This window comes from Temnothorax americanus, unplaced genomic scaffold (assembly GCF_048541705.1).
Source record: "Temnothorax americanus isolate GAGA-0224 unplaced genomic scaffold, ASM4854170v1 Scaffold13, whole genome shotgun sequence".
NCBI classification, from domain to species: domain Eukaryota; kingdom Metazoa; phylum Arthropoda; class Insecta; order Hymenoptera; family Formicidae; genus Temnothorax; species Temnothorax americanus.
Window position 1 is genome coordinate 1359465 of NW_027509264.1, and position 16157 is coordinate 1375621.

At 43.5% G+C, this 16157-nt stretch overlaps 1 protein-coding gene across 1 annotated transcript in view; it reads right to left on the reverse strand.

Annotated features, from left to right (window-relative positions):
* The window catches only part of LOC143893813 (uncharacterized), a 150020-nt gene extending 137830 nt beyond the window's left edge, over positions 1–12190 (reverse strand). Inside the window, exon 1 of the mRNA XM_077399527.1 lies at positions 11688–12190. The gene's annotated coding sequence lies outside the window, so the exon portion shown is untranslated. The remainder of the gene's footprint in view (positions 1–11687) is intronic.
* Between the last annotated feature and the right edge of the window lie 3967 nt (positions 12191–16157).

Sequence of the window (16157 nt, forward strand, 5' to 3'; positions counted from 1 at the left end):
TGACGGAAATAACGAGCACGGCAAAAAGGCGTGTTCTCACGTGCTCGCGGATTCAACGTCGTCGTGCTAAGAGTTAACGGTAACTCACCGCAGCGAAGCGCCGCGATGACTCACGCCAGACACACAATGTTGCCAGAAATGCAGTATTCTCTGCAACATGAATATTCCCCTCGATATTTATGGAATAAAAAGTGGAAAGGATCTTTTTATTTTTTGTCACGATTGTGTGTGTATTTTCTATCGTTACTTTTTGTTTGAAAAATTATTATTTACGAAAAGAACGACATTTATGATTATAAAGTATAAATGATATGATTATTGTGTGATGATATTTTATATATATACAGTAATATAAAATAATAAAGAAAATTGTATATTATACTTTCCCTGGTGCAATATTTATCACATTTATATCACGTTGTACATTGGAAGAACTCTAGAATTCATTAATTATCTCTCTGAAGAAATTTGGTTAAAAATTGCAACATTTGACCGTCTTTTGTGCACACAGAGAGGATCACGGAGATGTCTACTTTTCGGAAACTCATGACGATACGTTGTATGTGATGTGTCACGCGAGATGTCCGGTAACTTCCGTTCGGAACGGGATTCGAAAACGAACGCGAGATTGAACCTGACGGAATTGAGTTCAACACTTGAATTGGTCCGGCCTCATGCCGAGGGAGACGGCGGACCCCGACACTTATCCGGCCTCGCAGCACCGCGCCTCCGCCTTTTCAGCCGGGCGTGTTTAGAGACAGCACCGCCGGCCGTTAGGATCGGATCCGGTCGTGGGAAGTAAAGTAACGATAGCCGTCGAAGAACCTGCCGATCCCCGCCGACATCCTTCGTCAATGAACGGCAATCAGAACGGCGGAATTTGCGGCGACCGAGTCGAAAGCGACCGACTTCGTCGACTCCTTTTGATCTCTGTACTCCTTGCTGCAATATTTCGTTACTCTCAATCTGTCTTTTTCGCGCTCCATTTGGCGAAATCTATTCTCGTTTGCATAACGGCATTCCGCGATAATGCGTACCATGCAGCAATTGCTATAATTAACGGTGGTTGTACAAAATCCTCGAGAAAACCGACGAATGTGCAACAATGCACGTGATAGTCGCGGGTAGTTATTCATATGGCGCTTAATCACGCGTGCAAATTGCAATTTGGAAGGTTACGAGGGTATCTCTCTCTCTCTCTCTTTTTTTTAAGGTTGTGCATGATTGAGGGATGATTACATCGCGCAACGTATAATTTCCAATATCTGTGTTTTCATATTGGTACGGATTAATGATAGACTAATAACGCGGTATGACATAACGGCTCGAAAACTCGATAAATAACGACTGTTGCAAAGCCATCGCCGTGAAAAGATGACTTTGCAATATTATGTCGCTTTCGTACAGTCTCATCTGGGATCTTTTTTACAATCTCAAACCATCTGGCTGCCAATCATCATAATCGATCCGCACAATTTTATAATTCAGAGAGAAAAACAAGTAGCTCGCGTACCAGTACCGTAATATCTCCGTTAATATCATAAATATCCTCCCACCTTTAGTTTTTCTTTATATATCCATCCCCGGCAAGAAGAGCGTATGTCGTATTTCAAATTGGATTTGATTTTATTGCTGCGTTTAAGAACACCGCAACAAGTAATCTCTATAAAACGGAGGGTATAATCTTATTATTTTATTACGTCGTCCTTACGTGGGCGCTATCAAAATTTTTACTCGACTCTGTCGTCGAGGCCGTAACTTTCTCAAAGCGAACCTTGGCTCCGATTGCCGCGGCTGCCTATCTGCGCAAACAATCCCGTAAAGCGATACCCGTGATAAACAGAAGCCTTAGAGGAACGTCGGTGTTATCGAGTGTGGAGAGGTCGATCGGGGAAGTCACTTTCATCACTCGTGAGAAATCTCCTACACACTCACACACGTATACTCGCCGCGTAACGCTCCTTCGTTCGTTTGCGAAATTGTATTGTCATCGTCAACGAGCACAAATTTGTCTCGATTCGTGATATCCCACATTGCATTTTCTGAAAGCTATGTGGAAGACAAACGTGCGAAATTTTTAATCTTACGAACGACCCGGCCGTTTTTCTTTTTCCACGCATTTGTCGATACGTCAGCGAACCTCGGATATTTTTATTGGTTATTGAGCAATCTTACGTCACGTAGAACACATTATTGCTAGCGAGCTGTTAAAGCGCCGTAACAGTGGAACGACTGTAACAGTTGTTTAACCGGCGCACATTGCGCTGTTAACTGACGGTGTGAACGCCGCCGTAAGTAACTCACGCGTTACGCAAACGACTTGCACTTTCGTACTCCTTTTTTTTTCCTTCCACATCGTACAAGCACCCGCACGGGCAAACCGCACACTTCCCATTTGTACGCGCCGCGGCACTTATCGCGCGCATTTTTTCGCAGACGCATCGGCATTTTACCCGCTGCAAATTGCAGTCGTATTTTTTAAAGAGTGCAAAGTGAAAAAACGTTCACCTACATCACATGGCACACTCGTGTTACGTACCCGTCAAACAGAAATAAATACGCCTTCAATAACTGAGCGGGATTTTTTTTTTAAACATTTGTTAATTCCGTATAAACAAGCGCATCGAAAAATAAATTGATATTTAATTACACAATATATAATTACACGATGTTTAATTATACAAAACGTGATACATTATTTCCATTATAGGGTGTAAAATCCTTTGTACACTTTTTGGACGTATAATCCAATCGATACCTTTTTCGATGCGCTCGCATGTGAAGCTAATGAGTGTGCTTTTTTCACAAAAATGTGGATATCGCTTCAAAAGTATATACGCGTAATTATCAACGCGCATTTATTTCCATTTGACGGGTTGCGGAGCTTTATGATTCAGCGCACGGCTCCCGTAATTGAAATCGGGCGAGAAATAAATCGGGATTACACGCGACGATAGTATCACGCGTCGACGAATGAAAGCTGCGCTCGCGTCAGCTCCAATTTAACGATCATTATTCGTTTGGTCCGCTATCCGTTATCCGCTGCGAGCGCGTAGCTTAGTTTATTATTGGAGTGCGAAAATATCGCGCATAATTTCCGGCGCAAATATTTTCCTTGGACGGTATTCTACGCGGCTGTATATGCATAATCACCCCCTCCGGCTGTCCTCTCATCGGCATTAATTACGAAATTTAATCCAATGAATTTTCAAAATAATCAATTCCGCAATTGTGAGCTCGATTTTCTGTCAACAAGCGCGCATTAACGCTGAATATCAAATATACATGTTCATACAAATTAAACAGATCGCTATTAACTGCGGTACCGTTGAGCAATGACGTTATAAACCGCCAGAACTAGACCGTAAATGCGCATTAACATCACAAATCTCGCACGAATACAGCGCGAATAATTTAATTAAGATATTAAATCCCGGCATTTTCCATCGTGACTACGCGATAAGCGATCTGTCTACCTAACCCGTGAGTAATGAGATTTACGAACAAACGGTCCCTGCGCAATGGTTTCCCGTAACTAATCTTGGAAACTTCGCTGATCATTCGCCATCGGGGCGACCCTCGCGTGGTTTTCGCCTAGAAGTGCCTGCACTCGAATCTGACTTAGCAAAGACCGGCCGTTCGAAAGGAATGAGGATAGGAGGAGGAACTGTTAGGCCAGGCCAAGATATATTTAACCTCTTCGCTGCGTACTCGGCGCGCAAGGAGCAACACTTGCCTCTCTTCGCGATTTAAATAAATGCACGCTCCGAATACCGGTCATTGTTTCGACGCAGCATTCGCCACGGCTTTACGCAGTTACGGGACTTTCTCGTAGCGAGAGACTTTCTCGATATAAAAATGAAGATGAGATTGCCATCATTCATCCCGGGTCCATTTAGAAAAAAAAAACTTTACTCGACTTTCTCATCTCCGATTAACAAATAATCTTTTAACCAATCATAACATTAATATTTTCTTTAATTAAAATAATTTTTTCACATCTTTATGATAAATATCGAAATACAATTCGAAAAGCGAGACCTTTATGTCTCAAAGAATTCATTGGTGACACCGATGCTTCAAATATTTAGACACTTCTAAATGTTTAATTAATTTCGAATGTCATCGATATTGCGTGAGTTGATGAATGTTTAATACTAGCTCAATCAAGATTATATTTTCGAGATGCCCACGCCTGTACTTCTAAATAGTTCTTTCGGTATTTTTGTAGGAGCTTTGTAACCGGGCTGAATATCGACTTGCGGTTCCATTCGAATATCTCGAACAAGGTCTCTCTTTATCAACCTACACAAACTAGTCCAATTTAGCGCAGGCAAATATACAGTTTATATCCCGTCATATATTGACATAGAAATCGAAATGTAGGCATCGTGAATCACCAATCGCAACGGCTGCTTCCTATATTCTGATTCAGCAATTAATACCGTCTGTGGCAATTCCGCGAACACGGAGTAATAGGATGCACTTCCGTCACTTGGACTTTCGAAACGAATAATACGTGGACACTTGTTGCTCAATCGTATCTACGTCTCTGGGTTCTTTGTGCGATCCTTCGATAAATAAAGAATCGTGAAAGACCGCGAGATACGACGAACAATTGAGAGCAATATTCTTTGCGAACGTATCTCTGGACAATAAAATTCTCAGACTCCAATTTAGCCGCAACGACTTTAACATTTGGCAAACGACGAGCATCGAAGATACGGAAATGGCGAGCGTGCGTTATCTGTATACGTAGATCCGGAATCGCCGAAAGCGAAAGGGTATCGCACCTCGGCGATAAAAAATAATCTGTTGAAACGTCTCGCGTGGAGGACCCTTTCGCCACTAAAACGCGTAAGTGGCGCGCGGCACTTGGGCTAATAGTTGGGTCGGAAGTGCACGGACACGCACTCGCACGCGCCTCTCATCGAAGCGAAACAGGAGCGAAAACGAACGCGTGCCCGAGCGAGACGAGTGAGGAAGGTGCTTCCTGGAGAGGAAAGGTGGAAAGAAGGAGACCGAAAAAGAGGGTATACGCTCTCGTAATTGCGTAAGTATCGGTAGGCCGGGAGGCGCGAACGCCGCGCTCACGACTATTTCGGACCCGGTTCGAGTCAAGCCCGATATCGCGCCTTCGAAGGCTCCTCTTCGAAGAGAGACGGACTCGCTCGCGAGCAAGCGAGCGGCGCGAGTCGTGTCTCGGACTTTCACTCTGATCCGTTACGCCTCGACAATATGCGGCCGCCTCCTCCTCCTTCTCCTCCTTCTCCTTCATGTACCGTGCAGCGTTGTTGTTCCGCAATGATCCTGATCCGATTCCTGAGTCCCGCGAGGGTTACGAGGTAACGAGACGTCAAGACGTGGAAACGCGCGGCGTCGCGGCGAAAAAAAAATTCTGCGGCTTCGTTGTAGCGTTCGTGCAATCATGCGGAAAGTACGGCGATGTGAATAAGTATATTGTACCGTTTCATTCTTGTTCGAGGTTTGCCATCAGCCGATATCGTGTAAAATATAGTACATATTAACCTCTCAGATACGGCTTGTGCGAAGAAGTTTCTCTGAAATTACCAGCTAACAAAGCCAGAAAACACCAATTGCGTGATACTGTTAAATTCTTAGTGTCAAATTATACTCAATTTCAGTTATTTTTAACCATGTTTCTATATATAAGTCACTGTTCCTATTCAAAAAATATATCGTTAATTTTTAACTAATTAATTAAACGTTAATTAAACCAATGAAGTTAAAATGATACTGTTTTATATAAAAATAATAAATTTCGACGACACACACGGTAGTTAAAAATAACATAATGTTATTTAACTCAAGGTATTAGTTTAAATTTCATCCTTTAATATTTAACAGTGTATAGTCTCTCGATTTATTATTTCGCGTTTTTTTTTTGCATAAAATAATGACCTAATGGCATTCGAAACTAGTTTAATTATGCGATTAGAGCTTGGCATTGCGCATTAACAATAGATATCTAACAGTAGACCGTGCGATATAGGTTTCATTTGCTATTTTCCCGTATATAGCACATCAGCCTATATTATATTAATTATATATCTAGAAAAATGCTAGATAGCAACTGGCCCGGTATTTTATTACAAATACGCGCCTTTCGTATTCGCGAGTCATAATTGTTTTCTTTTCCTCTTGGTTCTTTCATCTTTCCTTCGACCCTCCCCCATTCCGCTTTCGGATTATAAGCAACAGGGCTCTTCGGATCGGATCCGGTGGGAAGGGATACGCCACTGCACTCTCTCAGGTGTGAGACCCATGCAGGTACAAGGTACAAGATTCACGACGACGACGACGACGACGGGGGGCGAAGGAAGGGAACGAACGCCAGCGATCCCGCCGAAGTCAGGGAGCGGAGAAATTTATCGTCGCGGGCGAACCGGACACCCGAGCTAAAAATATGGGCAATTAAAAGGCCGCGCGCGTGTTCACGTGCGCGCCCGTATACGAGTAGCGAAACTTTTAAGGGCCGGCATATCGAGACGCCGTGACAAATCCGGGAAAAGATGCGCCCACCACCGGGGCCTTCCTTCGCCTACCCTTTGCCCCACGTGAATATGAAATATCTCGACGTGTCGACGAGTTGACGTTTTAAAAGATTTATCCGACTATCCGGTGGCCAAAGTGCTTTCGAAGGAGGACGGGGAGAGGGAGGGGCTCTTAAACGTCCGGAAAACGATCGCGTCGATGTAAGCCGATGTTACAAGCGGAGCTCTGTGTGCGAGATAATGGAAACATGGAATAAACGTGTTACTATAGTGTCCCATAAAACGTGACATCTGTAGTCATCGATTGTCACCGTTGAATGCTTTTAAGTGGTCGTCCGTAGAAAGAGTTCTTAAAAATAGATATACTTCATTTCTCGTGCAATAATTGAATTTTTAACAAGAATTTTTTACTGGAGATTTTGTCAAAAATCTCCAGTAAAAAATTACACAATAGTCAGAGAAATATTTCAGTCATTTAAATCACAAAGCTGGCGATAACTCATTTGAGAAACTATGAAAAAGATTCCACACAACAATTCTACGTAAATAACAATACCCTATAATACGAAAGTTATTCGTAGACACATCGAAGATATAATAAATTGCGACCTCGGACTATCGGTATAAAACGTGCCCAGCGTGATGCTTTTGCAGAGTTAACGCGACCGTGGCATCGGGATGTTTTCAGAAGCAATAGCGGCGACTTTGCCGTGTCGGGATGATTTACGAGAGAAGCGCTGGGCCGAAGTTAAAGCCCGAATTTGTACGCGCGGCGACAAAGGAGAGAAAAAGAGGAAACGCGCGCTGGAAACGTGAATTACTTCCTCGTCGCTGCAACCGCCGCGGCGTCGCTTCACCTGGCAACACACACGTGGGTTTCAAGGGTCAATCAATAAGCCGCGCAAATATCGACACCGTCTCTCATCAGCGTGCGCAAAATCTTAGACCCGACGCGTGTCCGTGATTTTTCCCCCCGGTCTCGTTCATTAACCGGCGAGATACGCCGTAAAACCCGTTCTATCTCACCGGTTTTCTCATATAAATATAACATATTTAAGTGCGGATGGAGATACGGATTGAAGGGTCGCGAGAATGTATCGTAAAGTTTCACGTCGAATGGGGTCGAATCGCGGAGCGTATACGTCTGCCCTTTATCGCGAACGTGTGCCTTAATGCGTAATCGCGATTGTACGTAAATGAAAGTTGCTTGGATAAACCGGAGATATCATTAGTGGTATCATTAGATAGAGATTAGACATAATTGCGCTCGGCGACCTTTAAGGACACCGTTTTTTATTGCCTCGGGGCCTCGGGTATCCGTACACGTGTGTCGCAGCACTTCGAATCTATACGTCAAGTCGAGCCTACTATTATTTCATGACGCGACGATACCGCGCGGAGCATGGTTGCCGATATAAACGCTTTCCCTCAATCATAACCGCCACTCCTCGTTTATAAGTTTACCCGTAACAACTTTTGATATCTGCGAATATAAAATATATATCGTAGTATATGTATTAAGTATTAATAAAATAATATTAATATTTTATGTACATATAAAAAATGATAATAAATAACAATAATATAAATGTATATATTTCATATTAATAAAGTTCACACGGAATAATATGTACGAAAAATTATATACATAAAAAAAATTCTGTATTTTGCATTTTATATTATTTAAAATTTTTGTATTTAATATTATTAAATCTTATAATTTAATTACATCTTGTATGTTTCATGGTCTTTTCTTTATTTTTAATTTCGTATGTTACGCGACAGTCGTTTGTTCAGGATAACCGAGGGTTAATAGACGCAAAGTGGGATTTTCCACGGCAGAAGCTTTGCGGTGGTACGGGTTAGCCGGAAAGATCGATTGTCGTACTGCGACACTAATGTCGGAGTTGGCATAACTTGGCGGTTTGCGCTCTCGAGCGGCTCTGAAATCGAACTACGATGAGTCGCGAAAGGCCTTCCCCCAAATGTTTCTCGATGACAACATCGCTACGTATATATTAAACGTAATCTCGGATCTCGCTCATACGTCACTATCAATTACGGGCTGTATATCAATCTGGATATACGAGAATGTATAAATCAGAATTATAGTTGTAAATCACGATAATCGATAATTGGCGTTGTTAACACCTAAGAGCGTGGAAACGCACCTTCGCCTTTAATTACGGACTAAAGCGCCCGGACGGTAGCTTTCCCCGCGATGGGAACGTTGTAGCAATTATGCGAATTACGTTAGATTGCAGTTATTGATGACTTATGTTGTCAAGATTCAAATGGAAGGAAGTACGAATATTGTGTCTTCCATTGTAGCAACGTTTTGTTATCAAAATATATATATGCTTTAAGTATTTAAAATTCTAGAAATAAAAAAAAAATCTTGTTCGATATATACATGCGTGGCATAAATACGACATCGTACATGTATAAAAATTGTCGTTTCCTGAGAAAAAATGCGCGCGAGAGGAAAAAGTTGAAAATGTCAGAGTCAACGTACGCCAGCTGAGCCCTACTTCCTGAAAATACGTCCGATGAAGATTCCATACGCATATGAAGTCGTACTTCGCGCGGCCTATAATTTGCCCTTTTTTTTCCATTGTACTTCATCCGGAGGAAGTAACGAGGTGTACGAAGATGAGGGGAAGTCTCATCACGTGGTAAAACGACATGTATACGCTCGACGCGTGACATAGGTACTCGACTCCACAGTATTACAGCTCCACTTCGTACGATGTTAATCCCATTCTTAGTGCCGCTTATGATTGTATCATGCGAGACACGCACAATTTTGTGCGCTACTAGAGAACGAGCCGCCGAGGAAATGCGCATTGTTATTCAACGCGCGCGGGACCCCCTCCCGTTTCTACATTTACATGATACACTTGATACGCACGCATCTGTGACCGGCGCCGTCGAAAAAAAATCTCAGGAAAACCGGTCGTTCCACGAGGGAATCGGAAAACTCGAAAATGTCGCGTTACGTCACGCGCGATCGTCGCGATCATCGATATACGCGGGATGACTTTCTCGGCGAGAGAACGATACGAGGAAACGCGCTTATTCGAGCGCATCGACGGCGGACGGCGCCGCGGTAATGATAATCGCATAATAATTATGCGTCACCGCGATCGTTTATCGCGTTTATTAGCGTGCCCGCGCAGACGTTAGAGTAATGAAGACCGTTTATAAAGATCGACATCCAATTTTCTTTCCTCCGACCCCAGTGATGCATTTATTTTATTATTAAAAGTGTTTCAAGTTTCAAAACACAGAGAGGCCCTCGCGTTAACCGCTGACTAATGATTTTCAGACGAGCGAAGAATTGCCAGGCGCAAAAATATATAGTTCTTGTCTTGGCGAACTATTGCGACAGATACTAACGGAGCCACCACAACGCGAGATTGCATGCATAGCGCGCGAATCAAAAAGCCGACTTTATTCCGCGATAGCGAGCACTTTTCTCTCCGTTGCGTCACTTTTGCTCGCGTTGGCGTGCACGTGTGAAAACCCGGCGAGCGCGGCCGTTCCCTTTCTTCGCGGCGTACTCATTAGCGAGTCACTCTGAGAGCTTTTATTATTAGAAGTATACGTGGTGCCCCCCAAAACGTCATCTCGAATATCATTCTCGTCACGGATCTTTTTGTCCCATTTAGAACGGATATTCTCCGAACGAAAATATTACCATAGTGACTCTTAGCTAATAGCTCGAAAGCAATTTCGAATTATCAAAAAAAAATATAGGATTTTTCGATAATTATAAAAGTTTTACGGAAAATAGATAATAAAGAATAGCGATATATTTTTTGATAATAATAAACTTCAAAAAAAGAAGAAACAAAACGATATTTTTCTATTTATTTCACATAAATTCTGTAATATATATATATAAATCAGCCGTTTTTTAACAGTAATAAAATCATATTTTTCTATCCGTTTCACGCGAATTCATTAATAAATTCATATAAATTAAGGATTTATAAATTTCATCACAAAAAAATGTAGCATATTAAAACTTGAACAGTTGCAGCAAATCGTAATCCTCTTTGGAAGCTAAGGAAAAATCATTTCAAAGCGGGGCAAAAAATCCGTGACGAAAAAAGCATATGTATATCCATACGTTACAGCAGCATACCTTTGCAGCAACGACGAAAATGGATTTCTGCAGAAAGAGGAAAAAAGAAAGAAAGAAAGAATCGCGGCTGCGAGATTAAGCGCGGTCGATGACAACTCGGAGCCGATCGCCGCTAATGCGGAGTTTAAAGCTGAAAAACGATGTCCCTCGGCTGACGAACGTCAGCGAGGATTACCCCGAAAAGATGCAGATATCGGACGCGACGCTACTTTATTTATAGCTGCTAATCCAGCTGTCCCGCCGGAGCAAAATTTCGTTAGATTCTATTTAGGATTGTCCAATTGAAAAATCGTTGGCTCTACGTATATTTCTATGTACATACGAATACATATCATTTTTTTCTATTTACTATAGATAGTATATATTTTTCTATGGTAAATAGAAAATAATGGCTTATCACACAGATCGACACAACCTGTCTACTTTGTTCTCAAAAGAATTCGTTCGGATTACCAGTGGATTACAATTTGCCGCACCGGCATAGAAAATCGTGTCCGCTATACCCGATAATAGCGGAGCAAACGTTAATTCGTTCAATTCGAAATTCAAGCGTGCTCGTGCTCCAATGGGGATACGCGATCTTTCGCAAGAACAAAACGCCCGTCAGGAATCTTATTGGGAATCTCGCTTATCTTATTGTCACGGTGATATACGCTTTCGATGAGATCAGTCATCGTCGTTTAAACATTCCGTTGAAATTCAAACTGAAGGGACAAGCGCACGAGGGAAATTATCTCGAATCGGAGAACGCTCTACTCGCTACTAGAAGAGACGACTTCACTCCTCTACTTCCCCTCGACGCGGATATCGATGTATTTAATTATTCAATTCTGGCGAGGAGGTAACGGTACAACCTCGCGCGGGAACAATAAACCCCCGCGTCCACTCGTCCCTTTCAACCCACCCCGGCGAATCGCCAGCCGGGCGAGGGGTAGGCCGTTTCGCGAGGCAATAAGCGCCGGTCAATATGCGGCGTTCGGTATTGTTCAAGTATACATATACATAGTTCGTAGCGTACTTACCATGCAGGAAAGATTCGCGTCGACCGCGCACGAGGACGATCTACCAGCGTGAGGAGGATGAGGGACGATCCGCCGAAAAATCCAAAGGGGTAGCAGATCTCGTAGTCTCGCCGGGTCGGAGCACCCTCGTTTCGGAGCAGCCGTGGTCGGGGCCCCGCCGCTCTCCTTTCGAATGGAACACCACCGGACGACGACGACGACGACGACGACGACGACGACGATCGGGCCGGGCGGTCTCGGAGAAGGATAACCGAAGGGAAAAACGTGCGGATTTTTCACTTAAACGCGTCGGTCGCGACGACGGGAGTCGGGTGAAGGCGATACGGAGAGACGGCGAACGGTATATACGCGGTGCGAACGAAAGAACGTATGAACGAACGAACGTACGGACTACGGACGGACGGACAGACGGGCGAGCGCGGTAAACGCACGCGTACCAACCGTACGGCGCGCGGGTTCAGCGGCCGACTGAGAGGATGCAGTTCGCCGCTGGTCCGCCATGGTCCGCTCTCGCGGACCCTTGGTGGCCCCCTCGTGGTTCCGAGCGCCCCTTCCCGCCGCGTCGCGCCGCGCCGCTACTCGACGGGAGAGACAAAGCGGCTGCGCGCGCAGCCTCGCATTTTTTGACCCTCCGTCTCGCGGGCTCCCCTCCCTCGCTGCTTCTCTCGCTCGACGCGCGGGCGCGCGCGCGCGCGCGCGGCCGCGGCCGTCCGCGCCGCACTTCACGCCGCCGGCGGCCGCCCTTAGGTTCGATTCACCGCGAATTCACCGCGCAAGGTATATGCTAACGGGCGAGCGAGTGTACGTTCCGCGTTCCGCGGCGAACGGCAAACTCGTGTGCGTGCGCGATCGCACGCGGAGCCTTTTAACCGTGATCGCGTCTCCACTTTCGATCGAGGGGGTCGTGAGCCCCGTTCGCGTCCCGCGGAAGAAACTTTCGCGAAATTTCGGCACGACACACGCGATCCGCGGAAACGATGACCGATGACGACCGACGAGATGACGCGAGGCGACTGGAGGGGCGGAAGCGATTTCCACTTATATAGTCCTCGAAATTCGGGTCACGTGATGTCAACGGGCCGCGCCGATTGGCTCGCGCGAGGGAGAAATTTGAAAAATTTAATTGCCGCGTGATGAAACGTTAGAGCTCGTACCAACGGAATTATTATAGAGAAGAGTCCGTCGTCCGATATAATATTGGCGAACCTGTCGAGTATATTTCGTTACCAGGGAGGACGGAGGACACCCCATTTGTGCAAATCTACACAGATGAAAAGAATATTCTTGTTTTCAAAGTATATTTCAACGTAGAAATCATAAAATGAGATTACATTGCGTTAAATGAAGAAAACTTGCATGTGGAATGATTTTATAGATTGTTTCGTATGAAGCAATGATGCGTTAATTTGATGAGTATATATAAGTTTGAACGCTTGACACTTCTTTATTTTCTGTGTGTACCGAAAAAATAAATATGTACATAAATTATAAGACGCTCCCCTTAACCCTTTCGACGAATCGAGCGCAAGAAAGACGCGCGCGAGCTATGCATATTTCAGATATCGGAAAATTCAACAATTAGTTTCATCTATTTCACACGTCGCGCTAAGCAGTCTCCATAACGATTCTCGAATTCGAGACACGTCTCGTTGATTCGCAATAAGACGTGCCTTTGTTTGTTCCTCCCGTTCCCAAACTTCCTTTCATGCCTGACGCCCGATAAGCAGAGCTCGCGAAGGTCGCTCTCTCGGATTCTCCAAAAACTTCGCTCTATTCGCACGTCTCTCCACTAATTAAGAGAAAGTCTCCCGTTAGACGAAGGAATGCGTCCGTCCGAGATGGCTACCGCCTCGTTCACGCACGATATCATTCCGTTATTACAAGGCGTCACGCTTTTCCCCGCGAAACGCGTCGCTGTTCGGAATTATACTCACGGGGGAAGGAATATCTCCCGTCGAGGAAGATACGAGACGATCTTGACGTTCCTCGCACACGCGTATAATCGTAGCGAGCGGCCCTCGTAAGTGCGATCGATGCGAAAGCTTTCTTTTCGGAGAGAAAAATCCAGCGGGGTGACAAACGGACGCCTCCCCTCTCTCCCCATCCACCCTTCCTATAACAAATTAGCAATGGCGGTCAGCAGATGGTTTTACATATATCTGCCGGAGGGGGGAAAAAGCATGGAAAAAGAAATAAAATATCCTTTCCGCGCAACTCGCGCTTTAATTGCTCATTATTAAGTCTCCCTCGGCGCTCTCTCTCGCTCCTTTCTTCGCGATGTAATTACTACACCTTATTTACTCGCCGGATATCACAGTTGATCACGGCTATGCGTTATATTATAGGGGCGTCGTAGGGCCCCGCAAACGGGAACGGCTTGATGCGCGGCTCGCACATTGTCGTATAGACCATGCACATAAAGAGCGCGTAAATTTGCATAAATATGGGAGCCCCGACTAATGGGATGCTGCGACTAACGAGTCGGGAATCTAACGAGGATCATAGACCCTATAAGTGGTCTTGTTAACCTCGTTCTAAATGATAAACGCTATATGGATGAACATTTTTCCCTCACTGATAAAATATCCGATCGATCTACGTTCTACAAGAGAGATCTGTATAGCCTGTCGCCGTTCGATAACATTATTCTAGTGAGCAAAATAACAGTATGTTAGCAGTTTGCCAGTAGATTATTTGAGCGAAATATATCGCAGCAGATTGGCATCGAGTGTGTCCGCATTAAACTCGTGTTCCGCTAACATCGCCTGCTGATGTAAATCTGGATAACAGCAGATTGCCAGCAGAAACCGAGCAGAATCTGCCGTCACGTTATTGGCGGATTCTGTTTTGTGCTTCTGCCGGCAAAACTTGTAGCAGACACTTTGCAAAATCTGTTTTCGGCAGATCTGGACAAATCTCACAACGTTTGCGCGACATCCTCGAAATAGAAGAAACGGTCTATTTCATGGCTTATCAATATATCTCGCGATCGTTGCTGCGAAAATCGTAAAAGAACCCATAGATTTATAGAGTGCATCACGATCCGTCATATCGTTATTCGAAAACAACGCGAGAAAAAACATATATGCATAATGTGAAACACGAATAAACATATAGCGCACATTTGACATATATCAAATAAGGGCAGAATCAGATAAATGTGCTCTGCAGTCCTTCTTTATTATACAAAATAAATACGTATACGTATCGAGGACAGAGCTCCAGATATATTCTTATTCTAATAAAAAAAAACTCAGTAACTTATTCTAATAATCAGATATTTTTGGAACCAAGTTAAATATTGCTGAGGTTACGTAAAATAATATAAATAATTAATATAATAATATTTAAATAATATATATAAATAATTAAAATTTTTGTTTTGAAGGTATAATTAGTGTGTACTGTACGGCCTGTTATAGGAAGGGAGGCGACATCTGTTATTCGCAACATACAATTAATTTTTAAGAAACGAAACTTCACTCGAACTCTGTCAACAATTCCGGAATTTTTTTCATACAAATCAAAATTATTTGTCGACCTTTGTTACTGTTATTATATACATATACACTATTAAAGAAATTTAAGATCGTGGAGATAAACAGGACTTGATTTATTCGAACAAAAATAAACGATTACAAATCCGTCGGTAAATTCGAGCGGCTTGGCGCCATTTCTGCAGTCAGCTGATGCTCGCGACGTCGCCGGTGCCCGGAATTGTAAAATATACGTAATTTCGCGGACTTTACGTAATGCGTATATATAAACGGGACGCCAACAGCTTGATTTCGATGTCGCGATAATTAGACAATCGTCCGTCGACATTGTTATGCGCATTTTGATAATTTTTTTATTCGCCGTACTATGAAGACAATATTTCTTATTGCAGCATTGGTACGATCAGGTTTACCCAAGTTCTTTGCGAGAGATTCTAAACTTCGTGAAATTTCTATGTAGTAAATTATTATACTGTTATATATAGTGTAATATTAGTATTATAAAGTATATTTTAAATAGTAACTTTATATTATAGTATATATTATAATACTACTTTTGTGTTGAACTTTTAGATAACCTATGTATTGGCGTTGAACGAGGAATTACTGCACTACGTTAGTGATGATGTACCTGGTGGATCTTACAAATATTACAGCTTGACGTATGACGGCGACATTAAGATACGGTTGACATCAATGTGAGTGGGAATAGTGCGGCGATTATTAATATCCCTTACTTATTCCCTGTCCTGTTAATAAAATGGAATTTCTTTCCTTATTAAGTGTCGCAACACACGATACATTGTACGCTTTGTATTCTTTTCAGAACGGGGGATGCGGATTTATATGCGTCGCAAATTATAAGCAAGCCGACGTACGAGCACTATTGTCTGCAGTCCGTAACTTGTGGGGAAGATATTATTTTTATACCTAAGAGGTACTGCAAATTATGGTCTTTCAAATTTATCATTGT